The sequence below is a fragment of the Chrysemys picta genome, chromosome 11 (genome assembly GCF_011386835.1).
Source record: "Chrysemys picta bellii isolate R12L10 chromosome 11, ASM1138683v2, whole genome shotgun sequence".
Lineage (NCBI taxonomy): Eukaryota > Metazoa > Chordata > Testudines > Emydidae > Chrysemys > Chrysemys picta.
Genome location: NC_088801.1, coordinates 19,004,352 through 19,030,556, shown reverse-complemented (window position 1 = coordinate 19,030,556; position 26,205 = coordinate 19,004,352). Strand labels below are relative to the sequence as shown.

Below are 26,205 nucleotides of genomic sequence, written 5' to 3'. Positions count from 1 at the left end.
TATATTGTTTATAATTGGTATTTTTGAGTTATACCCATGCTACAGATTATAATATTATTATTTATTGTTAAAATAGCTGTATTCCTGGAGGTTCCCAAGGCATGCCATTGAGTGTGTACAGGGGCCAGCCAGGTGGAGGCACCGCCAATTTTAAATTCCTTTAGGAGTAAAGGGACTGCAGCAGAGGGATGAATAGAGGATTCCCACCTATCCAACAGAAATACTCAGAATCTTCTTTAATGTCAACAACATCAAGCACCCACGCACATAAGTGAGTATTGCCTGCTCCCAAGTAACCCAGGGAGGAAAAGGGGGTTACACCTAGATTCCAAGTAGTGCTACCACCAGTGCTAACTTTTCACCATCAGCCATTAAATGGGAATTTCAATCTTGAAAATTAAGTAGCCCAATTGGCTTCACAAACACTTCACAAGCAACCTGGCCAACTGCAGAATATGTTGCAAGATCCACCTATTTGTCAAACCCGCCCATCATAAGAGAAGACAAGGGACCTAATCTTCTCCTGCCTTGTTCCTTGTGCAGTGCTTTACAGTGCAAGGTGGGTATAAAACACTAGCAAATCAAAATGGCTGCAGGACTACCCAAGGTGAAAGGTCATGGCTGAACCAGGCCCAAGGAAATACTAACATGGCAGAGGCAGGGCATTAGACAAGCTCCTGGAACTTGGGAGAAATAAGGAGCAGAATTTATTATAAGCTCACTATTGACATGTTTGGCCAATCCAAAATTACCTATTCCGCTCCTAAGTACTACAGGTATAAGCACTGTAGAATACCTTGCAAATCTTAGGTTAGAGAGAGATGTCATTTGAAACTCAACATTTTGATTGTATCATTAATTGGCTTATTTTCAGGAAAAAAACAACTGGATTCTCTTGTGGTACTTTCAACCCAAACATTGCAGCATTGGACTAATGCCTTAGAACCAGGAAGTGAATTGGACTCGAAAGAAAAATGAAACTTCTCAGTTTAGTTTTACTGTCTCAGCTGAGTAAAGGGCAAAAAGTAAATAAAAAAAATCCGTGCTGAAGAGTAAATGAGATTTTTCATGTTCTTTCAGGTTTTATAATTTCAGTGTCATTTCCTGATTTTTTTTAATTAGGTGATTTTTAATCATAGTATATCCTTTTAGCCAACTAAGGCTCTCATTTCTATTTAATTTTTTTCCTCATGAAGAGCACTCCAATATTTTCAACAAATGGAGAAAAAAAATACATTAAAAATTTTTTAATGACTAGCATAACTACCACTCTTCCCTTCCAGCACGTGTTAAAGAACAACATCCCTGAGCTATTGCCTCACCGCACCATGACACAGCATGCATTTAAAAATACATTATCTAATTCACCAGGGCATTTTCTGGACTATGTAAAATGAAAGTTATAACAGAGAAAAATTATAATTTTCCTGAGGATAATAAGAACATATCATGTCTACTTAAAACTTCAGAAAAATAAAGCTAGAAAAAAAATACAGATGACCAGATTCACTGGTACATTCTGGCTGCCTTGTATCACCAGAGCACCACATAGCAGCTGGAGTGCACTGGTGAATCACCATTAGCACTTTTCATGAGTACTCAATACATTTCATACTGAAGACACAGGGCCTGATCTTCCTTATTACACAAGTGAAAATCAGTGCAGATCACCAATAAGTGGATTGAGACTTAACAGATCTAAACTAGTAATAAAAGGAGAATTCAGTCCTTTGGATAATTCTTGAAGATCCAACATTCATCATTCAGGAATATAGGGTTATTAACCATGCTATTATTTTTAAATAACTAATATGAAGGTAATTTGTTTACTTTTTCCCTAAACTTTGGTATTGACTCTATTACACAGTCCTGCAGTACAAACTTTATATGACGGGACTTCCCAGTGCACATCAGAAAATCATTGAAGCACAGAACCAAAACTAGTGAGACATTTCGTGGGTTTTCACAATCATATGCTGGCAGTAGATTGCAGCTGATCTAATGCTTTACTTTATTGCAGGTAATGTTGTTTTTTTCCACAGTTTTGTCTGGAGGGTTTTTTCACTGAAGCCTCCTTTTCATCTCCTTCACCACTTCTGCTCGCCAACTTTTTAAATTGTCTTTGTTACAGTCTTGTCTTCTTTACTACATATGAATCCCATTGGGCAGTCCACTATCTCAGTTACGTAGCTATCCATTTTAAAAGTCTTGATTCAGTAAAGCACATGAATACATGCTTAACTTTAAGCATATGCTTAGGCCTCATTGACTTCAAAGGGGCATAAGCACAGACTGAATGCTTCATTGAATAGTAATGGATTTAAGCAACTGTTTATGTTGTTTACTGAATCAGAGCCTAAGAGAAGAGACAGATTTAAACAAAGAGAGAAGATGGGTGAGGCACTATCTTTTATTGGACCAGCTTCTGCTGGTGAACGAGACAAGCTTTTGAGCTCCACAGAGATCTCAGGAGTTCTCTTTCACCAACTAGGGTGACCAGATGTACCAATTTTATAGGGACAGTTCCATTATTCGGGGCTTTGTCTTACATAGGCTCCTATTGCCCCCCACCCCATCCGAATTTTTCACACCCTATTCATTGACAGAATTTGGTCCAAAAGATATTAACCCACCTTAAATAGTGTAAGAAGCTAGCAGATGGCATCTAAGTGCAAGCAGCCAAGTCCTGGAGAATCATCGGCCCAGAAGGGCAAAAAGGCAGACAATTCCAGGACTATTGGGAGAAGCTGGAGGGCAGGCACCATCTTGGCAGAGAGACGCCACTGTAGGAAGTAAGGAGGACTGTGTTGCCTTGGATGTGGGTGCACGGAGCCTGGGGAAAAGGACTCGTGAAGGACACTGCTAGACTGGGATGGGTGGTGAACGCTTTAGACTCACGTATATCCTGAAGCAAGGTGAAGGTCGAGTAGCCGAGCAGCAACATACCTTACCAGGCCAGAGGTTGAGACTGAGCAGTCACCAAGCAGCACATCTCAGCTTTATGTGCACCACTGGTGGTATTAGAGGCACTAGGAAGGGAGGAGACTTTGGGTATCTCCAAAAGTTGGGGGAAGAGATTGTGTTACTGTTTCACCCCTGTTGTTGAATTCACTTATGTTTCCCACCCCTGGTCTAGCCCGTTGGTCTGTACCCATTCCCTTGCCTAATATTCTTTTAAATAAATGGTTACAAACCCCTCCTGTGTGTGTCATTTGGGTCTGTGTTAGGAGTCTCCACACCCACATAAGCAAAGGGAAAAAATGCCCAACCCAGAGAGGAATAGGTGCAGGCCAGCACCTGTGGGCAGTGCATGGGGGGAGAAGGGTAGTTGGCACACTACATCTAACTTTTATTCTGCTTTAGACTCATCTATAGAGTATAACCTCCATTTTGATTACAATAGTCTAGCAAACTGATATTATGTATATTCAAAGCATCCAAAAAAAGGGGTTGTCTCCCAGTAAACAAGTTCACTCACCACTAGGTGCCTCCTCGGGGCAAGGCATAAAAGCTTTCTCATCTAGCAACCCATTCTGACAATCACTCCAACCCTTCGGTGGCTTCTCTTCCAGTGACAAGCCCCTCCAGCAGGGTCACGAACTTAAGTGCACCTCTTCCCGGGTCACAACTGTCCAAATTGAAAGTCTCAAAATGTCTAACACAAACAAATTCTTCTCCCTCTCTGGGGATCTTCCTCAGCCCGTCATCAGCTCAGCCTGTAGTCACCATGCTGGGCTTGATAACCCTTCTGGTGAGCTTAAAGGTCCCCTTCCTTGGGGATGGTAGGGAAACCCAGTCCCCACTCTCTACTCTGGGTTCCAGCCCAGGGCCCTGTACTGAACAGCTAGGTCTGTGCTACAGTTTTCAATAGGTCACTTCCTATCCAGCACCTTAAGTTCTCCTCTGGGTGTGTCTACACTGCAACATAAGCCAGGGCTCAGACTCAGGCTTGAGTCTAACCCCCTTTCCGTCTACACACAAATCTCTCAGACTTGGGCTCAGACTTAGGGTGCTAGGACCCTGTGGGGGTGGAGGTTCTGGGCCCATGTCAAGCTGCAAGTCCTATTGCTTTGCAGTGTAGACACAGCCTCGCTTGACTTGGGTCCTGAGAGTCCCCCAAAGTATTGCACAATCCCATGGGCCAACTTCATCTTTTCTATTCCAAGAATCTCCAATCAACTCAAGTGAAAATGGAAGCCACCCCCTTTGATGTACAGCACCAGTTCAGTGAGTCAGCATTAACCCTTCACTTGTCTTCTGATCACTGAACTGCAAACATACCATCAGAGAATCTTCTGTGTTTGAAATGGAGACTGAGCAGAGCAAGCCTTTTGCAAAGCGTACTGCTTCATGGTCACGGGAGTGCAGCCAGATTTTGGTGAATCTCTGGTGCAAAGACGGCAAAACTGTGGACTTTAGTAAAATTACCAGGAACGACCATGCATACCAGCTGATCGCAAAGAAGCTGGGTAGCTTTGCAAATTTATCAGACCGGTGACCAGTGCAGGGAGTGGATTAAGCAGCTCAAGAGCAGGTACAGGAAGAGCAGGGACCAGAACTGCACCTTGGGCAATTCGCAGACATTGTGCCAGTTTTATGGGTAGTTTGACCAGGTGCTGGGCACTGCACCCAGCATGGAGCCAACCATGGTGCATGATGACGTGATCATCCGGGATGGCGCCTTGCTGGCCCCAGAATCCAGCATGGGGACTGACAGGAACCAGCAGCAGGCACTGAGTGAGGAGCATGGAGTCATTGTTGATGAAACTGGTCCCAGAGCAGGCTTTGGAACAGGATGAGTAGCAAATTCTGCATCCATACGCGAAGGAGCTGTTTGATTCCCTTCCCATCACCCACCTGCCTGTGAGGAACGTCCTGCTGCTGAACCTGTAGCAATCACAGAAGGAACAGAAGCTGCCCCCCTGAGCCCGGTAAGAATCAATGCAAAAGTTTTGAAAAGACCAGGCTAGCAGCATGTATCCGTTAATGGCAGACTGTATCCCAGTGCCTTGGCCTCCCACACCCCTACCATGTAGAATGCAAAATGACAACCAGGAAATGCAAACAGTAAAGAACACTTTAGAGTATTTTTACTGGAAATGCACAAATTTTTGCTAGGGCCATTCCTGTTTCTTAAAAACAACATTACATTTCTGTGCCTTTATGTTTGCTGCTCTGTAATCACTTAACACTCTATGGAGCTGCCTGGAAACAGTGGACTGCTTGTGTGTATTTGAGAAATGTGGTCCATTTTCAATACTAGCCCATTTCAGTTAGAGGTAATCTATGCAGACCATAAGTGCCACAATCATCTGTTCCAAGTACGACTGGGGTCTGAATTTTTGTCCAAAATGTGCTGGGGCTGGGGAGAAAGACGACTATGGAGTTCTACATATTTGATGCAGCTAAAACAGACTAAGTCACGTGGAAGCTAAAGCAGCATCCTGTTGATTCCCTCATGAATTCTGACCCAATCCCAGGTGCTCATAGCTGCAAACTTTTCCTGAAGCAGGAACTCCAGATAGGTAGTCACATTGTGAGGAAGGGTGTATTTTCCAGGTCCACCTCAGTAGCTGATCAACCCACTCCACTCATAGACGTGCTGTTCAGTCACTAGATGTTTGGCTCCATACACTGCAGGTTTGCCACCAGCAGCTTGGCATAACATCTCCCGTCGCCAACAGGACACCACAAGAACAGTTATGTTCTCCAAAATGGGAAACCCTGAAATGCTAGATAAAACTTTTTGTAGCACGGCCACTAACCACCCCCAACCCAAGTAGTTATGCAATTTTGTAAAACAAAAGCTACTTTGAATTTTTAAACTTACCATTGTCTCTACACTAATTTAACTATGATTAACCAGGCTGTGTCCAGGGAGATTCTGTGGACTGAAGTATCCCTTTCGCAATGTATTGCAGTTCATTTTTGAAATGTAACATTTTGTGTGTTTGGAATTTCACAAGAATTAATTCCGTGCTCCTCCACTGAGCTAGTTGAGACCATAACTCTGTGTGTCTTGTGCTGTTCTAGGCCCCTTGACCTCTACTGGCCACTACACCTCTACAGGTCGACCTCAGTACAGCACATCTGACCCAGCATACCTTAAAGAGGATGCGTTTCCTTCATGAACTGATAGTTGAAGTTCTTGAGAAGGCCAACAAGCAGGTCTAGTACCAGAAACAGACAGACTTAAGACTGGAGAATAGGCATGGCAAGAATCAGGAGGACAGGATGGCCGCACAGCCTGAAGACAGGGTTTCAGCACATGAGCAGGCACTTGCTATGCTGTTCCTAGAACAGTAATGTCAGCTAAGGGAGGAGGATAGAGCTCAGCAGAGAGAGCTGTTCAAGCGGCTCATCTCAATCAGCGCTGCAAGTGTACCGGCTCCTGCTGCCTCTCCCACAGCCTAGGTGACTTGTACTGTTTTAACGCATTTATAAATAAAGACTTTTATGTCATCAAGAAAGTTTATTGCTATCACTGCATCTCATCGTATAATCATGATTTGAAGTAAAGCTAAACACCTGATCAGGAACAATTAGAAATCAGTCAGAAAACGCTATTCCTCTATACAGCTAGCTACAGCAATCCACATTTCAATTGCTTCCTTATATGAATCCATACCGTGACTCATCCCCCACCGCAACCCACCCCCCATTTCATAAGTCATCATGTCATTCATAACTACATTCCAGGGCAATCAAGCTTCCATCCCTCCCCATGCACTGAACCCTTCCTACAATTAAGTAGCCTCATCCCCCCACAAGCACATTCACAGAGGTACTATTCCCACTCTTCTCTTGAGCCATGCAAGTCCATAATGTGGGAGCACAAAGCATCCCTGACTTCTATTGCCTGGATCCATCCAGCTCCAGCTGCGGTAGGTGGACTTTCTGGCTGAGTGTACCAATTCAGCAGTCCCTCACTGTCATAAGTCCATTCAGAGGGAAATGGTGCACCTCTTGCTTCACAAAGATTGTGAAAAGCACCACAAGCCATGGTAGTGCAGACAGCATTGATGAAATTGGTATCAAATGGGTCTGTAGGCATCTCCAACAGGATTTCAATCTGCCAAAAGTGTTCAACAAGCATTTTATACTTGCTGAGAGTGTAATTAAACTGTCTTTTGCTAGGGTACGGTTTCATAAACCAAGGCAAAAGGTGATGCACAGGATTCCCCAGAATAACAGTGGGGACAGTACCTCCATTTATGACCATGTCATTTAGTGGGACTAGTGTCACAGCCTGTCCGTGAATGTAGACTCCCAATTGGTGAAACACGCTGGTGTCATGAACTTTTCCAGTGCAGCCCATGTTAACATCCATAAATTGCTGTCTGTGGTCCACGACGACCTGCATAACAATGGAGTAGTATCCTTTGCCATTTATGTATTCATGTCTTCTTTGAGGAGGTCAAATTATGGGCAAATGAGTCCCATCAATGGCCCTGGCACAGTCTGGAAACTCCGTTCTCTTCAAGCCAACAATTATCTCAGGAATACCTTTTATGCTCGCCACCTTGGGATAAACCACACACGTGTTTAGCTCAGAAAACTCCACCATCATCAGGGCCGCCCCAAGGTGGGGGCAAGTAGGGCAATTTGCCCCAGGCCCCGGGCCCCACAGGGGCCCCGCAAGCCCTGGCCAAGAATTCCTTTCCTGGCTACAGGCGCCTTTTTAATTTTTACTTACCCGGCGGCGGTCCGGGTCTTCAGCGGCATTTCGGCGGCGGGGGGCCCTTCAGTCGGTCGGGGTCTTCAGCGGCATTTTGATAACGGGTCCTTCAGTGCTGCCAAAGACGCGGAGCAACTGAAGGGCCCCCTGCCGCCGCCGCAGACTCGGAGCACCACCCGGTGAGTATGTCTGCTCCCCCGCTTTGCCCCAGGCCCCCTGAATCCTCTGGGCGGCCCTGGCCATCACTTTACCCACAATCAACTTTCCAGCACCAAACTGGTTGGCAACAGACCTGTTGCAGTCTGGGTTAGCCAATTTCCAGATGGCTATAGCAACCTGCCTCTGGATCAGCAATGGTGCCATCATGTCTGTGTCTTGCACTCTAGGGTTGGGGCAAGCTGCTCACAAAGCTCCAGAAATGTAGCTTTCTTTATGTGAATATTCTGGACCCCTGCTCATCATCCCAGGTCTGCATGACTATTTGATCCCACCATTCTGTGCTAGTGGACCTGCACCAGAAGCACGGGTCTATGTAGGGAGCATCAGTGGCTATACCGAATGTCATGAGCAGCATCAGCCAGTTTGAGTCTGCCTTGCCTGGGTAACTCCTCCTCCATCATAAATTCTATTAGTGGGTCAGAAAACACCACCATCATGTCCACCAGTGCCTGTGGAAGCTCTGCCCATTTCCTGACTCAGGAGTGAAGGCACAAGCAAGAGAACTTAAGGAAAAGGGGCTTCCCTGTTGCTCGGCAGGCTGTTCAAACTTCTCATAACACGCAGGGCAGGCAATAAAATTTTCTCATAGTGCACCACAGTCAGAGGGGTAGAGCAACCACATTTCAGGAGCCTGCGATATGGTTAGTTTGATTCAGATCTGCATCCTGCAGTATGGACACCAGAGCCCCAGGTTCAAGCCCATATTAGAAAATTCTTAACACAGAGTTAAGAATCATTGCAGAACCCTCAAGCCTCAGGGTCTCTAACACTGGTCAGCTGACTAAAGTCCCGCTAACCTTGGGCTTACATTGCAATTTGGTTTTCTGCAATCAGAAAGTTGGCAACCCTAGCCCCTCCCTTCCCCCCATTTCTCCTCCCTCTGTTGCTCGCTGTCCCACACCCTTGCTTACTCACTCATTTTCACTGGGCTGGGGCAGAGGGGTGGAGTGTGGGAGGGGGTGAGGAGTCTGGGGTGAGGCCAGGAATGAGTGGTTTGGCATGCAGGAGGAGGCTCCAGATAGGACAGGGGTTTGAGATGTGGGATGGGATGAGGGCTCCATCTGGGAATGCAGGCTCCGGGGTGGGGCCAGAAATGAGGGGTTCAAAGTGTGGGAGGGGGCTTCAGGCTGGGGCAGAGGGTTAGGATGCAGGGGCAGGTGAGGGCTCTGGCTGGGGTGCAGGCTCTGGGGTGGGGCGGGGGTTAAGAGTGTGGGGAAGGGTGCAGGAGGGGGCTCAGGGTTGGGGCAAGGGGTTTGGGTGTGGGAGGGGGGTTGGGGTGCAGGCTCCAGGCGACACTTATCTCAGGTGGCTCTCGGAAGCAGCCATCATGTCCCTGCCCCACCCCCGCAGCTCCCATTGACCAGGAACCATGGCCAAAAATTTTTTTGCTTGGGGCGGCAAAAAACCTAGAGCTGGCCCTGGCTGGGTTTACTTTTATTAACAAGTATTATATCTTGTAGCCTGTATGGTGACAAAGCACCAACTTCTTTCCACACTCACGCATTTAAGCTGAAATATGGTTTCCTGAAGTTGCAATTTCAATTTGCTCATTCTTCCCCCTAACTCATCTCTTTCCTCTTTTTCATACAAAGATGCCATTATGAAATCCTTCAAATATGCTTTTAAAGTTATCGAGATGATATCAGTGACAACTGACACAGAGTGCTCTCTCCACCTGAAATGGCTTGGCAGGAATAGATTAGAAATATTTGGTAAAAGAATAGAAGCCTGCAATGGTGTGGGGGACCTCATCCTCCAGATATGATTCTGTTCAGTAGCATCTTACATCAGATAAAACCTCTTCATTCGTTTTCTCCAGGTAGAGCATGAATTGTTCCTCTAGCTTTCTGTACTTCCCAGTATTTTCATGAGCATTCATTTGTATTTCTAATAGGTCAGCATACAGATAAGTGAACAGTACACAAAGTTCTTCAGCTAAATGTTTCATAAACAGATCATTACAGAGATTTTTGGTGCACTATTGCTATTGTTTTGTACACAGTTAGCAAGGAGAACACATTTATTTGGAACAAAATTGTTCTATGCATGTATATATGCAGATATCTCATGGCATTTGTCACAGAGACAACCAGGTGCTCCGACTAGCAGCTAACCAGATTGCTTTGAGGAGTCCCAATCACTGGATCTCGGGCGTTTTAAGCCTCAGAGTCTTAACAATGTCCAGTTACTTCCCTGTCTTAGGTTCCCCAGGCACACTGTCAGGGCACAGATCCTCTATCTAGCACCCCATCCTAAGAGCTGCAAACACATGATCCCTCTGCACAGTCCCAAGGACCAGTGCTGACTCAGATTCTGTCGTAGTTTAAATACACCCTTCCCCCAGAACTCCACCCAAAGGTGGGAGCCTTCTAGTTTCCCTTTTCAAGAGTCCACATGGTAGGGGTAGCATTTAATACGCAGATACTTTGCCCAGAAATCTAACACACTATTGCTCATTACCTAATACCATGAGAAATACACAGATTTATACAAAGATAATCAACTCTACACAAATTCTCCTGCTTCAGTTTCCTCACCACTCCAGGGCATTCTTTGGGCTGGGGTCAGAGTCCTTTAGATCCATCCACAGACTTCTCCTCCAGTGCATGGCTTGTTTTCTGAAACATGGAGCCTTCTCCCTAGGCCAGCTTGCTTCCTCCAACCTTGGCCAGTCTGTGCCCTTCTTTCCTCCTGCCCAAACTTCCTGTATCTCTCCAATGAGTCGTTTATTAAAATCCTGCTTGATCACCTCACTTCTTCGCTCTATATCTGGGAATTTTCCACTCTTCTACTTGTCCTACTCTTCAGGCAGGAAGAGGATGTACTTTCTTCCACCTGCAAACCTTTAGCATATCTATTGTCCAGTCAAAACCCTCAAAGTTAGGTACTCTTGATTGTTCACAGCATTGCATGCATCTGTGGCGGGGCTTGGCAGCAACAGTGGATACACATCAACAGAGGGCTTTCCGTGATACAACAATTTCATAACTTCATAATACCAGCTAGAATTCATAAACTGCACAGACAAATTTCCAAAATCATAATGGCATTATACGTAGATGCATAAATAGATTTGTAGATGTTTCACGTGGCCTCATTATACACGCTGAAGAAAGACTGTATGAGGTCAGCATTATTATATGCACAAGTATTTGGGTAGCACTGTTATACACTTGTGGTATTTCATGCTGTACCTATCTATGTGCCTGTCCCTGGGTGGCTGTCACATTTTGTAGCATTTGAATTAGGCAGTATTTTGTTATTCGCAGTGGTCAGAATTGTTACACATGGGTCCCTGAGTTTAAAGGTTTAATCCATATTCAGAAGTGCTGAGCACCCAGAAATCTTACTGAAGTCAGTGAAAACTGGAGGTACTCCGCAACTCTATCAGACCACATGTACTTAGATACCTAAATATGTATTTAGGAGCCTAACTTTAAGCCTACAGTCTCTCTGTTCAGCAGACTTGATCTATAATCATTACTCCAGTCTCAATGCACAGGAACTACCTCCTGCCTGCCCCCAAATGGAACCATAAAGGGAGGAGTCCCTGGCAAGTGATGTTCCACAGTATGAAGCTGTAACCACTGCTGCCACAAGCAGCCAGCAACATTTGAGCCCGGGACCTTCAGCACAAACCTCCACTACCTAAGCTAAAGGAATAACCATAGGGTGTATGACACACACTACCATGCTACCCAATCCCTCAAAATCCTCCTTCCCTCACATAACAGGACTATGGCAGTTCCACTGTGCACAGGACTGAAAAACAGACAGGCTTTTTGGCAAAGTGCAGATCTGTATATCTGAACAGTGACAGTATAGTGATCTGAAGAGGCATGTTAAATATTTGTCTAGTTAAAAGAATAGGAATGGTTCCATTTCAGTGCAGTGTGCAATACTAAAAGAAGCTGTGGGCCTGTGTCTGTGCACACTGTGATGAAAATAAAGTCTGGGGGCATTGCTTTTTTTTTTTAAATGAACTGTGTATAACCACTGTTCAGCCTTTTCCCCTACATGAAAGGAATGGACATCAAAGTACATGTGCACTGAATTTAAATATCTTCAGTCTCAAATAGCTTTCTATGTTTTATTTCTCTCTGTACCCTTACTGTTATGAAATACTGTGTACATTTACAACCTGCCCGGTCCTCTTGTCGATGAACAAAAACAGCAACTTTTTTGCTTCTGCTGCTGTTTCAAACAAGGTGTAATGCAGAGAGTATAGCGTTCCTTGGCATATTTATGGCACAAAGCACACTTCACAGCTGGTTTCAAATGTCCATGTAAAACAACTGTGAAAGCAGGCAAAATGAGCAGGAATGCAGGTTGCTAAGCATCTAAAGAACAAGAGAATTATGGGAGTATGCGATTTTAGAGAAAGCTTTTGAAAAGAGCTCTGTGTAAGATTGAAAACTTCTCTCTTTCACCAACAGAAGTTGGTCCAATGGACGATATTACTTTACCCACCTTGTCTCTCTAATCAATTTCTTTTGGAAGCTTTCCTCCAGGTTACTAAATCAGAATAAGCAAGTTCCTAAGAAGTGTAGGATGGGGTCAGGTGTGCCAGACAACTCCTCATGTGTATCCATCACAGGAAGAGGATGCCAAACAAATGTTTTCTATTGAGCGGAAGGGTTCTAAACATCTCACAAAGGTGTCAGATAAACAAAAGGAGAAAGAGAAGGTGATGGCAAAACTCTCTATGAAGTGTTGTTGCTTCGGTGTGGAAGACAAGAGAATTTCCTTCCATTTAACAAAATGAAACTAAAGAAATACTAAAACTAAATCTGGTTCTCTATGCAAAATACAAGTTTGTATGAAATTAGATCTCTAAGGTAGAGTAAAAGTCTAATTTTTAACATTAAAAACCCCCAATCAAAACAGCAGATACCTTGCTTCAAACTGCCAAGTTTTAATGTGAAAACCAATACTATAGCAACAAAATGTCAATACTTTGATTAAATACACAACTTTACTGACCAACAGGATTATCCATATACCAATTAAATTTTTTCTCCCCAGAACTAGCTGTACTAGGCAGCTATTGATTATCCAAAAAGCAATATCTGGGCATATTTATTGAATAGAGTGAAATATGCATCTGATTTCAGGAAAAATAATTATGAAATCAGACAACCCCAACAGATGTGTGAGATGATAAAATCTAGAAACAAGGGGTAGCTAGCAAAGTAACGCAATGACACTGATCCATATTGATTTGAAGAACATTTTGAATGACTGGAACCATAAGCTTCTATCTTTTGCAGCATTTTTTAAGAAAAGCCTCAGGATAGATTAACAATAGCAGGCTCATAACAGTCTGATTTGTTTATTTAACAGAAGTGGTTAAGGGAATGCAGAAGCAATTGCGTCCAATAAAAGTAAAGAATGTCTACACTTAAAACACTGCACCACTGTATCGCTTCAGTGAAGACACTGCCTATGCCTACACAGGGGTTCTCCGGTCAGCATAGGTAATCCAGCTCCCCAAGAGATGGGGCAGATACAGATTTAGAGCTAGCCCAGAAGGGGCTGAGAACGGAGCTCAGAGACAGGGCTAAAGACATTAACAAGGGCACAGGGACAGGCCCTGTTGGACCTTTTACCCCAGAAGGGGTTCGTTCATCTATTTTAAACTGTGTGTGACTTAGCCAGAAGGCTCAGCCACTGAAGACCTGCCAGATGAGAGCAACAGCCTATAGGTGGCACTGCAAGCAGAAAGAGTGCAGGTTCACTGCCAGCCGACAGGAGGCACTCACGAGAGGTGAGTGTGCCCCATCACAGGACTACAAAACGGCTCAAATCAAAGGTATACAGGGTGTTTTTTCTAGCGGCAACCTGCACTGAGGAGCAAGACGTGCTCCACTGTGGTTTTGAACCTGCGCTACTACTCAAGATTGTAGGAAGCTCCACAAAGCCTAGTTTTGGCACAAAGAGGAGGAGAAGTTTTCCAAACTAATACCATGCTTCTCTCTTCCACATAGGGGAGTGTAGGTCCCCTTTGTGTACACAAGAGCAGCCAGCACAGGACGGATGTGTCATTAATAATATTAATCTTTTCCCAGCACACCTGTAGATTGGGGCAGAGGAAGATTCTGCACAGAATCTGACTTTAAAAAAAAAAAAAAAAAAAGCAAGTGAGTGAATACAGTGAAAAACCAGCTTGAGCCAAAGATGAGCAGAGGTGCTGGGCAACCTTCCACGCACACAACTATATCCATGTATTTCAGTGCTGACCTGCAGCTACCCTGAGTTCAATCCAGAGCCCTTTCTTGGGCAATGCCAGTTGTTTAGTGGAGTTAACGTACACTCATTCCCATCTGAGGCCTAGGCCAAGATTTGAAGCCATAGCTTCAGAGGTGAAAACCTCGTATCCTGACTCATTGCACCACTCCAATCTGACTCCCTGGCAAAGGCCCTGCTGACTGTAGAACCATGTTACATGAGATTTCACAAACAAAAGACAAAGTGGCAAACAGTTTGTCTAAAGAGAGGACCTTTCAAAAAAAAAAAAAATAGTCTGGATTCTCAATGCAGTAAAGAGGTGGGGGCTCACAGGAAGCCAGTCATCAGGCAGGGCTTTAACTTACATGGCTGGCTGTGGTCCCACACCAGCAAAGAATTAGCTGTAGTGGAGCCTTACTCTGATACTACCCCTCCCTTTCTTCCTCCCCCGCACACTTCCTTTCTTCCCCTTATACTAAAAGTAGGGGTTGCAGTACGGAGGTGGCAGAGTCTAGCAGCAGAGCTTATGCAGGAATTCTCCAGTACAAGACTCTAGCCCAAGGGTCGGCAACCTCTGGCACGCGGTTCGCCAGGGTAAGCACCCTGGTGGGCCGGGCCAGTTTGTTTACCTGCCGCGTCTGCAGGTTCGGCCGATTGTGGCTCCCACTGGCCGCAGTTCGCTGTCCCAGGCCAATAGGGGTGGCGGGAAGCAGCGCAAGCCAAGGGACGTACTGGCCGTGGCTTCCCGCCGCCCCCATTGGCATGCGACGGCGAACCGCGGCCAGTGGGAGCCGCGATCTGCTGAACCTGCTGACGCAACAGGTAAACAAACTGGCCCGGCCCGCCAGGGTGCTTACCCTGGCGAGCCACGTGTCAGAGGTTGCCGACCCCTGCTCTAGCCACTCTAAGTTGACTCAAAATGAACTTGGCAAACAGGAGAATCTAATTCATAGTGTCCCGTTTTGTTTGTTTAGTTTAGCTAAGTGAAAAATATCCATTTCCCAGAATGCTGTTTTGTGTTGGATTCTAATATTCTTAAGATGAGGCAGAAGTGTGGTCTAAGGGACAGGACATTAGTGCTTCTAGATGTGACTAAGATAAAAACTAATAGCTCAGTGGTTTGAGCATTGGCCTGCTAAACCCAGAGTTGTGAGTTCAATCCTTGAGGAATCCATTTAGGGATCTGGGGCAAAAATCTGTCTGGGGATTGGCCCTGCTTTGAGCAGCGGGTTGGACTAGATGACCTCCTGAGGTCCCTTCCAACCCTGATATTCTAGGATTCTAAGGTACCACACAAGCCCTGTATGGGTGTTGGCCCCAGCTTCCTGTCTAGATAAAAGAACCAACAGGAGCCTGTAGCAGGGCAATCTGCCCATGTAAGGGCTTGAGGAGTGAGAGAGCAGCAAGCCCTGGCCTAAGGAGAAGCCCACAGCAGGCAGGTGTTGGGAATCAGCTAAATCCAATTAAGCAGCAACTAATGATTGGCTCTGATTCACAGCTGGAAGATATAAGTAAGATCCACCTGAGGCAAAAGGGGAGGGGTATGAGAGAGAAATACTTTCCTGAGTAATGGCAGAAGGCTACAAGAGGGCAGGAAGGCCATATGGTCCCCCTGAGGCTAAGAGAGGGACCCTTAAGCTACTGGGGGGTAGAGGACCCTGCAGTACCAGTCCAGGTCAGGACAATAATTTGTTACTTTAATATTTTTCTTGTGTGTAGGGCAGTGCCACTGACAGCCTGGCAAACAGGTGGCTGAGGGATTGGCTAGAACAACACAAATGACGTGTTGTGTGATTGGTGCTCTCTTTGTGAGGACTGATGCACCGATCGATCAAGGTGATGGTGTGGGGCAGAGCAATAGAAGATCCTGCACTGAAGGCTAAAACAGAGTTGGGTGTGGCTGACTGATTTGTCCCCCAGCAGAGGGACAGGCCCAACAGACTATAAAGCTGCTGGTAACATTCTGGTTTTATCTGAAAGAGATGAAAAGGGAACTCACAAAGAGAAATGCAATTTTTGTCATGCCTGGCAATATTTTGGCTCCTACCAAATATATATGTATCTTCTGAGCCTGTAGATATGGAGCTAATTCCCTACAAACTTTCCTTTCCCCAGGCAAACTACCAACATACTTTGCAGTTACAAAAATGCCCAGAAACATAGAAGCTCCCTGAGGCTCCATGGGAGGTCACATCTTTACACCAGCTGAGACCCCTGGCAGGACACCATTACTCCCTGGCTGCCTGCCCTAGGCCATGGCAAGCCCCAGGACTCCTAAAGGCTGTGGATGGGTGGGTCCAAAAGATAATACAGCCTCAGATTGTGCTAATTTACAGTGGTGGATTGGCCTGACACACAGCTGGCCTGGGATGGTGGAATTACAGATGCCACTTTTGCAGCCCATCCTGAGCTCCACTGTGTGCTCCTCAGCTATAAGTGGGGGGTTGTAATGAAGAGTCATAATGCAACAGCAAGTTCAGAGGATAAACAGATGACAGCCAGGGGATTCGGGGCGTAATATCCACTAGAACAGGGGTGGGCAAACTTTTTGGCCCAAAGGCCAAATCTGGGTATGGAAATTGTATGGCGGGCCATGAATGCTCATGAAATAGGGGATTGGGATGTGGGAGGGGGTGAGGGCTCTGGGGTGGGGCCAGAAGTTAGGAGTTCAGAGTGTGGGAAGGGGCTCTGGACTGGGGCAGGAGGTTGGGGTGCGGAGGAGGGGTTGAGGGCTCCAGCGGGGGGTGCAGGCGCTGGGGTGGGGCTGAGGATGAGGGGTTGGGGGTGCAGGAGGGTGCTCTGGGCAGGAGGGAATCAGGTCTAGGGCAGGGGGTTGGAGTACTGGAGGGGGTCAGGGGTGCATGTTACAGGTGGTGCTTACCTCAAGCAGCTCCTGGAAGCAGCAGCATGTCCCCCCTCCGGCTCCTAAAATGAGGCAGCCAGGGGGCTCCGCACACTACCCCATCCGCAGGCGCCGCCCCTGCAGCTACCATTGACCGCAGTTCCTGGCCAATGGGAGCTGTGGGGGCAGTGCTTGGGACAGGAGCAGCATGCAGAGCCCCCTGGCTGCCCCTACCGTAGGAGCCGGAGCAGGGACGTGCCGCTGCTTCCGGGAGCCAGGGCATGGAGCCGGGCAAGCCCCAGCCCCCGGTCTTCGGGCGATAGTTTGCCAACCCCTGCACTAGAACCACATACGCAGTTCTTGTGGTCATGGGTGTAGTTACAGAGTAACCATGTGAACCACAACATGGCAACATCAATAGGCTTGCTCAATCCTGTATCAAAGATCAACAGTAATGCTAATTAGCTCTGAGACAGCACTGTTCATCTTCAGAGTACTTTGCAAATGTTGGGCTGAATTCTCAGCTGGTGAGAGTCAGCCTAGTTCTGTTCAAGTCAATGGAGGAACTATGCCAATTTATACGCATTGAGGATCTGGCCTATTAATAGGCACCTATGTGATGGGAGAAAGAAGGTTAAGCATGGTCACAATATTATAAATGAGGCCACTGAGGCAGAAAGATTATGTGTTTTCTTTCTAAAGCCACAAAGTCAATGTCAGAGCCAGGACTAGAATTTGAATATTCCAGATGCTCAGGTCATGTCTCTCTGTTCTGTACCTCATTAATCTAAGTAATGGCAAATATTACAAACTGGGCCTGATCCTCTCAGGGGCTGAGAATCCTCAGCCAAAGCAACCCATTTTGCTTATGTCCATGTTATTCTGTCAATTAACACCAGGGAGGGATGGAAGTATCACAAGAAGGGATTGTTACCCTGTCTACATTATGGTTTTAAAACATGTTGGCTAAAAATACATTAGGTAATTAAAAAAAAAAAAACCACCTTTTGTCCTAATCTAGACTTACAGGGCAAGAACTTTTACACAGAGTTCCTGATCCCCCTCACAGTGATATATATCTGGAGTTCTCTATTAATGTCAATGGATTTATACCAGTATAAAAAAAAACTGGTATAACTGAGAGGTAAGCCAAACTGCCAAGGCACAGTCCTTGCTTTGTGCTCTACTACAGCCTATGTTTGATTATGTTGAGACTTTACGGGAAAAGTGACCATCTGTAAATCGTCTTCCACTTCCTTTCTTTTCCATCTGTACTAGGCTGTCACCCCCCCCCCCCCGCCCCCAATTCCCACCGAGTTCTATGTTACTCCATACTTACCCATCTATGTCCAAATTTAAAACTGCATACCCATTCTAAACCCACACCACTGAAATGTTATATTATTACACGTTAGCTGGAAGAGGCAGACCCTACAGTTACTTTTACCGCATTTTAGAAGTCCACCTTTTATCCTCATCTAGAAAAGCCTATAGTCTAGACACATCCTAAAATAGGAGGAAATGAATTGTTAGATTAAAATGAAATCAAACTACAGATAAATTATCATTTTTGAGAGACTGAGAAAGCCTTGTATTTAGAATCCACTAACAGTTACATTAAACTGAGAAAACTAAGGAAAAAAGCAAATGCAACCTCCCATCCACTGCTCAAATTCAATAATTAACTTATTTATTTTTTTTATTTTCACTTTTTAATGCTTATTAACTTTGCATTTAGGATTTTACATTTTTAAACTTCCTTTATCAGATATTTTTCTGTTGACTCAGAGCATAAACTAATTAGGAAAATCTTCTTTCCTCTTTTTCAGTCCTTGTGGTTTGTTGTTAGATTTAATCTACTCGGTATTGAGATACTGAGCGTACTGTCCTATGTAATGTTTACACTTGAGATATGTTATCTGTTCTGGCTGTGTGTCTTTAGTGGTGTTGTAACTACAAAAGATGTGTTTAATGGCAGCTAAAGATACCACAGTGGAATAATACTGACACTGAGGTGATAATTGGAACCTGAATGATGAGGTACCTGAAAACAATAGTTCACTCTAATTAACTTTTACCATCATTAAGAGGGTTAGTGATTATATCAGTGATCTCCCATGTGGATTGATTTGAAACTACTATCTTCAAAACTGTAAAATTAAAAAAAAGATTAGATAATAGGCCAAATTCTGTTTGTAGCTACATGGCTATCCCCTCAAACTAACTCATTAGTTTCAAGGAGAGCAGAGCTTGGCCCAATGTGTAAATTTAACCATACCTCACTGAAGTTGTTTCATGTAGCCTGCACTTTCTGAATAAGCAATATACATCAAAAGGTATACCTTTCTGGTACCTATGACTATCTCCTAACATGTGACCAACCTGAACTAGATAGAGGCAGGAAGACCTATTTCAACAGCTTTCCTGCAAGCTGCCTCTGGAAAGCAGTAGGGAGGAAGTAACAATACACAGTGCTACATACAGTCAGAGCATCATTCCTAGAAGAACTCAGGACTATGTTATTATGCACTAAAAGTTCTGTGATTCGTATTAATATAGTCCCATTTCAAACAGTACAATATTAATATGCGCTACGGAACTTTTAGTCCACACAGGCCGCACCACACTGGTGCGAACTAACACACCATGCAGACAAGCTCTAATATAATAATACCAAAATGTTATTGACCTTCAGGCTTCCAAACAGGTTCATGTTCAGAAGTACAGTAGTTGCATTTTGTCAGCCCAGGTGCTGGCCTATTGGATTCCTGCATTGGCAGGTGAAGCCTGCATTAAAGGGGCTCCATCTTCCAAAACAGCAATGGCCCTTCTCTGATAAGAGGGGGACCACAAGGACACTGGAATCAACTGATTACAGGGGATTTTAAAAAATGAAAAAACAGAAATGGGAATGAAGAAGAAAATACCTAGGTAAAGTTGTCTCCCAGAACAGCACTTACTTCTCCAATAAGTGAACATTTCTGGCCTTTGTAACTGGGAAAGTGGACAGAACCCACCTAAACAACACAGGGTCCCCTCCCTCAGTGAGACAGGGGCAGCCACTGATCTGCAGAATCAGCTGATTACAGAGGACAAAGATTGAAAGAATCATATAATCGTAGGACTGGAAGGGACCTCGAGACGCCATCTAGTCCAGTCCCACGCACTCATGGCAGGACTATTATCTAGACCATTCCAGACATTGTTTGTCTAATCTGCTCTTAAAAATCTCCAATGATGGAGATTCCACAACCTCCCTAGGCAATATATTCCAGTGCCTAACTACCCTGACAAGAAGTTTTTCCTAATGTCCAACGTAAACCTCCCTTGCTGTAATTTAAGACCATTGCTTCTTTTCCTATCCTCAGAAGTTAAGAACAATTTTTCCTCCCTCTTCCTTGTAACAACCTTTTATGTCCCCTTTGTCTTCTCCGGACTAAACAAACCCAGTTTTTTCAATCTTCCCTCATAGGTCATATTTTCTAGACCTTTAATCATCTTTGTTGCTCTTCTCTGGACATTCTCCAATTTGTCTACATCTTTCTTGAAATGTGGCACCCAGAACTGGACACAGTATTCCAGTTGAGGCCTAATCAGCGTGGAGTAAAGTGGAATAATTACTTCTTGTTTCTTGCTTACAATGCTCCTACTAATACATCCCAGAATGAGGTTTGCTTCACCCCGCCCCACACTGTTACACTGGTCACTCATTTAGCTTTTGATCAGCTCTGACCCACAGATCCCTTTCTGCAGTACTCCTTCTTAGGCAGTCATTTCCCATTTTGTATGTGTGCAACTGATTGTTCCTTCCTAAGTGGAGTACTTTGCATTTGTCCTTGTTTGAATTTCATCCTATTTACTTCAGACCATTTCTCCAGATCCTTTTGAATTTTAATCCTATCCTCCAAAGCACATGCAACCCCTCCCAGTTTGGTATCGTCTGCAAACTTTGTAAGTGTACTTGTAACACGGACAGATCCCAGTCATTGGCGGGCGGGATTGAACCTGGGACTTCTGGAGCTTAGTGCATGAGCCTCTACCACCTGAGCTAAGACCAGCAAATTTATTTAACATGTGGCTTGTGAAAAACCTTCAGATTATGACTTTTGGTCACTACGGACCTGGGCTGGATTTGAACTGATGACCTATCTAGATCCAAGGCCATCGGTCTCATTAACAAACCCTACAATGTTTGTGGGGTTTTGTTTTTTTGTATTACTCACTTATAGTCTTATATGAATTAAATTATCATTAGAGCCTTAACCTGGCCTCCAGTTGTGCAGGTGCAATTTTGCCTGTACACATCACCGTGCAGGTACTTCTGTTGCATTAACATGTGCTCACACATTTTAAAAATTTTCATCCTGTGTTTACAGGTAATCAAAGCTGTATGCACAAAGCCCATTCAGATACATTGGCTTTGTATATCACCTGCACACACAAAGGGCTAGTACCGAAATGTCCAGGCACAGATGTGTGCACCAAAGTTGCCGCAGACAAGTGGATAAAACACTGGCCCTCTATCTTTTCTTTTCCTTGATCATCCACTAACTCCCTATTGATTTAAGCATGATATTACCCTGGTGCTTTGTGTGGCACATTTCGAATAAGGTAGTGCTTTATTATTGACCTGTTATTTGTAAACTGTATTTTTCTACCACTTAGGTCAATCACTGTTAAAGTAACTCACTGCATGATTATAAATTAAATTATAAAAATGGCACAGATTATTCGTTTAGACTAATTTTGGCTAGATTGTGGTAGGGGTATTTCTGTGTATCTTTAAAAAAATGTGATATTAAAGCATTGCCAGTTACTATGTTGAGCACTTTCCTTACATTCTGTATCTTTTTCTCCTCTCCTCTGTCTTTTACCTCGTAAACTCTTAGGGAAGGCAACACGCCTACTTTTATGTCTGGAAATTGCTTAGGACCTTGCAGACACTACCCAAACAAAGAACAGTAATAATCATAAGAGTGTCTTGTTTGATCCAGTGCCAGAAGTCACAAAGAATCCCATTAAACCCTCAGTGGAGCAGCACACATGGATTTATTGCCTAGTTTATATTTTTCAGGATTAATGGTACTAATGGAAATAAACTTTCACCTGAATTATTCAAGACCTACAATGGAAAAGGAAGGCACATTGCAGTGTGAGAGAGAGATCATTTTGCCCATGATATTGTAACAAAACTGGAATGTGAATGTATAATTCAATTTTTGTTCTCTTACACTGGATGGAGAGTCAGGTGGTCTAGGTTCTCTTCCCAGCTCTGTCAACTAGCTGCTGTGTAGGCAGAGGTAAATCACTTCACCGCTCTGTGCCTCAGCTTCTAAATCTGTAAAAGGGAGAATATCTTTTTTGCAAAGCATTTTCAAATCTACATATGAAAATGCTTTGTAAGAGTTAACTACTACTATTATAGTTTTCTCCACTGAAGTAAGGTCTCCAAGTCATGCCTTCCCCTTTAATCTTGTTTGCTACCTTCTACCAAAGACTTTAGCAACACATTTTAAGTGGCTTACGATAAAAGGGCAGTACAATGAAATCAACTCTGCAAATCTTATTTTGCCTAGATTTAATTATGATTAATCTCATTGACTTTGATAACTGTTCTAACATTTCTAATTTTACAAAACATTTGCACCAGATTGTTGTAATCTCTCGTATTTCATGCTGTGTAGTTCCATTGTCTCCTGACCATGTAACATACAGCCAATATGACACTTTAAATTCTAGACATTTGCACCTTTACACTGAATACAGCCTGCCGATATCATAAATATCAGCATTAGCATTCAGACCCACATCCAAGTCATTCAGCTACGTCATTTTCTTGCTGTAATAAAGCAATTTTATTCCCTGCTTGCAATATTTTAAGTGACAGTGTTTTGTAAAGATTAGAATATATTTTCTGAAAAATGTTAGAACTTCAATGGTCTTTAATACTCTTAATATTGCCGCAGTCTTATTTTGAAGATTTTGTCATAAAACTGGGAAATGTCAATCCAATGACCAATGAAAATTATTTTGTGAATAAAGCAGCTGTTCTCCTCCTGATATGTGCATAATCCTTACTGACCTTCATGGGACTTCCATGCACATTAAGTGGCGAAGAAACATCTAGAAGACCATACAAAAGCCAGACAGACAGACAATAGAGTTTGCTTGATTATGGCAATTGGTCTGCTGTTAAGAAAATCGGGTCTTATCTACATAGAGAATAAACATGCAGCTATTATTGAATGCACTTGCATAAATTTCATAATTAAACTTGTTTTTCATTTCCATGAAAGCAGAAACAATATTTCCTATATGGCTCTTATTTTATTAGTGAGTATCTAGAGTGATATCCTTGGCCAAAGTTACTCTAGCTCAATTTTTCCAGTTCTTGTAGGGCCTGTGATCAGCGCCGGATTAACACGGGGGCTTTAGGGGCTGCAGCCTCGAGCTAAGGGGACCCCCGGTGCAGCAGGGCTCAGACAGGCTGCCTGCATGCCATGGCCCCATGCCGCTCCCGGAAGCAGACGGCTGCTGGCATGTGTCTGTGGCCCCCCGTGAGGGGGGAGGCAGCTCCGCGCCCTGCCCCCACCCCCAGCGCTGTCCACGCAGCTTCCATTGGCCAAGAACCAGCCAATTGGAGCTGAGGAGGTGGTGCTTGTGGGTGCGGGGAGCTGCCCTGAGGGGCAGCAGAGACGTGCCAGTGGCCGGCCGCTTCCGGGAGCATCGGGGGACTATAGCTGGCTGGCAGGCAGGCAGGCAGCCTGCTTGAGCCCTGCTGCGCCACCGGCCAGGAGCCGCCTGTGATAAGTGCCTCCCGGCTGGAGCCTACATCTTGCACCCCCTCCTGCACCCAAACTCCCTCCCAGAGCCCACACCCTTCACCCTCTCCTGCACCTCAACACTCTGCCCCAGCCTGTAGCCAGGGCCGGCTTTAAGCACTGCGGGGCCCAATTCAAAAGAGCTGTCGCCGAAGACAGCAGCGGGACTTAGGCGGCAACTCAATTGGCTGCCGGTGCCTTCAGCGGCATGTCGGCGGAGGGTCCTTCGGGACATTGCGGGGCCCTCTTAGGGGCACGGAGCCCAATTCAGGGGAATCGGGTGAATCACCCTAAAGCCGGCCCTGCTTGTAGCCCCCTCCTGCACCCAAACTCCCTCCCAGAAAGAAACTAATATAACAGTTGTTCTAAGGTAAGAAGTAGGCTATTTTTAATTAAAATAACTATATTCTACATCTTTTAAGACTGAAATGTAACCACAGAAGGGCTTTATGTTAATTAAACAGCGAGTTTAGTATAGGGTGAATAGCCTCGATGCCATAATTGTGATCATTTTGTTTTAAATTAGGAAAAAGACATGTATAAAGGGGCCCCACAAAATCTAATAGCCCCAGTCCCACAGGAGAGTTAATTCGACCCTGCCTGTAATATTATTAACTAAGGTCTATTTCATCTGCCTTGATATCTGCTGACTCTCTCTTGCACAACACTATCTTAACACATTTGCTCTACTGGTGCAAATTTCAGGGTTTGTCTTTTTGTTAAGCAAGCACCAGACTGCAGCCTACTCAGTACATTTCTGCGGGTTCTCCTTTGGACTTACTCTTGCTCTTTATTGTATACAACTGACATTTGCTTTGGCACTGGGATAGCACATGGCTGCTAAAAAGACCATTCCCTTCCCCAGATACCTGGTCTTAGCATTACACACTCCATCACCGTGGTTGTTATCTCTTTTGTTAAAACATATTTTGTTAAGATATCTTGGTCTTCCTGAGCCATTGGCTCAATTATTGTAATTGTTGCCTCCTGTGGGCCAATGCCTGTAGCCCATACTCAAGGAAAACTCCTTCTAGCAGCCTCTGGCCAGATCCTGCAGTCCTGGGGAGAATTGCCGGGATGGGAACTTTGTGAGGATTGCAGGATTTAGCCCATGAGAAACTAGAGTTAAAGAACTAGCTCAATGTCTCAGCAAGATTAAGGCATCTAGAAAAAAATCACCAAGGAAAGTCTAGTGAAAAGGGGAAGCCAAATGATGAAACGCTAGGTGAGACCATTACAAAGACCTTGCATTAAGCAAAAGTATTATAGACTGGCTCCAGAAGACATCCTCCAGGAGGGAGGTACCTAGACATGGACTCTGAAACAAGAAGGCCCTGATAACCTGATTCAGCTGGAATTTCGGAAAGGAAGATAATGACAACTTGGCCAATTTTTATCACAAATCTGCCATCAACAAAAAACAGGATTATGACCAATACATTAGCATACCAATCTTTCTCTTTATAAGCTTACCTCAGCAGGAACACAGCCAAAGGGCCTTTAGAGGCAAAAGCTTTGGCTGCTGGGTCCCTAGAAAGCTGCTTAGAAAAAGAAGGGCAGAAACAAGTATGGAATATGCCCTTGGGCAGCATTAGAGAGGGAGCTGCCCTTCTGCCAATTCAGAGGAGACACTGAACCTGATTTTCTAACACATACAAATTGTTAGGTAAAAAAGCAAGTCCTCACTCACCTCTCCAGCACCCGAGTTCGTGCGGAGTTGGTATGGGCTCACAATCTGTCAGAGACCAGACACCAATTCGTTGATCAACGGGCTCACACTATCCTTAGCTTGAAAGGCTTCAGAGTAAGTGTGGCAAGTTTATTAGGGGTGAGCATCAATATTTATACACAGAAGTAAACAAAGTGATTAACAGATCATAATGGTCATGTATAATCAAACAAGATTTTACAGGATAAAACAGGTTAAAATGTACATTCAGAAAGAGATAAGGGGAGATGGCTACTTAAGGGGAGGGGGGGTGTCATGAGTAGTTCGCAGGTCAGAGCTTTGATTAAAAGTTCAGACAGAGACATCAAGTCTGGGTTAAGTTTAAGCTCATCAAAAGTTCAGACTCAACATTCCTCCATTTGTAGCTTTGGGATAACTATTTACCAAAAGCTACACCCCATTTTAAGGAGCCAAGGGCCGCTTGGCAATTTCAGCCTGGGCCAACTCGAAGAGAGTAAGGCCCTTGGCTGAAGTAGGAAAAGAATAAACTGACCCACATGAGTCTATGAGGGAGGGGACACACTGAATACAGCAACACAGTATTATAAGGATTACTATGGCCCCAACAATACCCAACAAGAGTTTTTTAACCCACCCAAATCCAGGCAGCCAATTCCATAAGGCTCCCCACCAATCATAAGGTGGCTGGCCAGAAGAGTAGTTCTTAGCTATTTCCCTTAGATGTTTG

At 44.6% G+C, this 26,205-nt stretch overlaps 1 long non-coding RNA gene across 1 annotated transcript in view; it reads right to left on the bottom strand.

Annotated features, from left to right (window-relative positions):
* LOC135974241 (uncharacterized) overlaps nt 1-26,205 on the bottom strand; it is a 62,085-nt gene that overhangs the window by 11,041 nt on the left and 24,839 nt on the right. Inside the window, exon 3 of the long non-coding RNA XR_010591465.1 lies at nt 22,199-22,305. This is a non-coding gene — a long non-coding RNA (uncharacterized LOC135974241). The remainder of the gene's footprint in view (nt 1-22,198; nt 22,306-26,205) is intronic.